This window comes from Malurus melanocephalus, unplaced genomic scaffold, assembly GCF_030028575.1.
Source record: "Malurus melanocephalus ecotype Western Australia unplaced genomic scaffold, MMel_1.1 scaffold_1337, whole genome shotgun sequence".
Lineage (NCBI taxonomy): Eukaryota > Metazoa > Chordata > Aves > Passeriformes > Maluridae > Malurus > Malurus melanocephalus.
In genome coordinates, this window is record NW_026624569.1 from 28,363 (window position 1) to 30,828 (window position 2,466).

Here is a 2,466-nt window from a genome sequence, read left to right on the forward strand (position 1 = left end):
ATCATGGAGCTGCTCCAGGGCTGGAGAATCTCTGGAGCTGCTGGAATAAATCCAGAGAAGGTCACGGAGCTGCTCCAGGGTTGGATCCGCTCTGGAGCCAGGCTGGGGGTGCTCACCTGGAGAGGAGAAAGCTCCAGAGAAACCTCAAAGCCCCTTCCAGCCGGGATGGTTTTTCCAGGTGTGGGAGCACCCTCAGCTCTCCCCAAAAAATCCAAAAGGCTCCCAATCCCTCAGCCCTAAAAAGCTGCTGATGGAAAAGCAGGAGGCTAAACTTGTCCAGGGRGAGATCCTTCCCACCCCGAGCCCCTTCTCTGGAATAAATAAATTCCTGGACAGGCATCAGAGGTTTCCCAGCCTYACCCACTTTATTGCAGGTGCAGATTGGCTCGGAAGGAGCTGCTCTGGTTTTTGGGAGCCCTTTGGATTTTTGGGGAACCCTTGGGTTTTTTTAGGAACCGTCACACCCGGTTTAACAGCAGTGAGGATTTTTGGGAGTGTCTGTGTGAACCAAAGAACTGGGGGAGGATGAAGATGGTGGAGTTGGGAAAAGGGCTGGAAAAAAAAACCCAAGGGAAGAGGAAAATGAGGGGCAGGTGGAAGGTTCTGCCTCAGTTTCCTGCCTCAGTTTCCCTCCTCAGTTTCCCTTTTCAGTTTCCCTCCTCAGTTTCCTGTCTCATTTTCCTGCCTCAGTTTCCCTCCTCAGTTTCCTGTCTCATTTTCCTGCCTCAGATTCCCTCCTCAGTTTCCCTCCTCAGTTTCCTGCCTCAGTTTCCCGCCTCAGTTTCCCTTCTCAGTTTCCCTCCAGAGTTTCTTGCCTCAGTTTCCTTCTTCAGTTTCCTGCCTCAGTTTCCCTCCTCGGTTTCCCTCCTCAGTCTCCCTCCTCAGTTTCCCTCCAGAGTTTCCTGCCTCAGTTTCCCTCCTCAGTTTTCTCCCTGCCCAGGTGACCCAGGGAAGTGACCCGGCCCCTTTCTGGGGGTGCAGCCCCTTTCCCATGGGATTTTTCCCACCCCCTGATCAAACCCCCAGCTCGTGGCTGGCTCAGACCCAGCAGAGCCCATTTTGGGGTGCTGGGAAAGGCTCAGCTCTGCCTTCCGGGCAGGATTTTCACCCCCAAACCCCTCCGGAGCCCAACGGCCCCGTTCTGCCGGCCCTGGTGGGGTTGGGGTGTGTGCCAGGGCGGCTTTGGCCCCACAAACTTTGGATTTTCCACATCTGCCGCATCCACATCTGGATTTACAGTGCAGAGCTCCGTCCCTGCTGCCCACAAGGGCATGGAGAGCCCCGGGAAGGGCCGGGACAGCGACAGAACCCCCGGGCACGGCGGGGCAGGAACCCCAAGGAGCTCCAGGCTGAGTGAGCAGCACCACAATTTGGAAATCCTGGCGAGAATTYGCTTCTCTCTCACTCCTCGTGCTGCTGGTCACCCAAAAAAGGCCGTGACCATCCCTTCTCCCACCTGGCTGCACCCCAAAACCTGCCAAACCCCTTCCCGTGCCCTGCAGCCACCCCACAGCCCCATCCAGGGATTTTCCTCCCGGCTGGGCAGCGCTGGAAATGTGGGATTCCTCACCCTGCCGAGCTTTGTCCATCTCCCACTCCACCCTGGAGTTTTTCTCCCCTCTTTCCTTGGTTTAATCAGCTCTGAGTTTTCATTTCGTGCCTTTTTCTCYCTCTCCTCTTTTTGAGGGGGCAGTGAAATTTATACAATATTTAAGCAGCATAGCGGAGTCCTGGAAGATATTATTAATGTAAAAGGGACAGGCTGGAAATGCACTTGAACCTGGTTACAATTAGAGGGTGATTTTTCTAAAGGTCAATGAATTCAGATAATATCCACAGGGGGGAAAAGAAATTTAATACCTTTTTAGTGAATTAATTAATTATAATATTATATCAGCTTGGGGTTCTTTTCCAGAATGATTAAGGGAACGATCTGTCTTCGGAGAGGCTGGGGGAAGTCGGAGAGAGGAGGAGAGACTGACAGAGGCAGAGAGAGGAGAGAGGGGGAGACTTTAATGGGAGAAAAACGGWGCATTTTTGACCCTTTCCAAACTTYCTGCWCTTCCAGGCCACTGYCAGCTCCAGACCYTTTCCCTCCCAGCCTCTCCGAAGTTTTCTGGAGGGATAATTCGGAATTTTCACATTCCCAATGCAGCTTTGGGAGTTTCAGAGGTTCTGGGCATGGATGGAACCTTTGTGGTGACTGCAAGTTGGGGGACACAGAGCCCCCAGGAGCCACCAAAAACCACCAGGAGCCACCAAAAACCACCAAAAAACGTGGTTTTGGCTTTTCTCCAGCCCGGCCAGCCCCCAGCCCTCGGTGCTGTTGGTTTATCCTCGCCTGAGCCGAGGCTGGAATTTACACTCCCCGCTAATCTGGCCGGCCCCAGAAATTAATTACGGCCTTGTACATTAAAAATTAACATAACCTTTCTGGATATCTGTTCTTACAGCACTGGAGCGGGC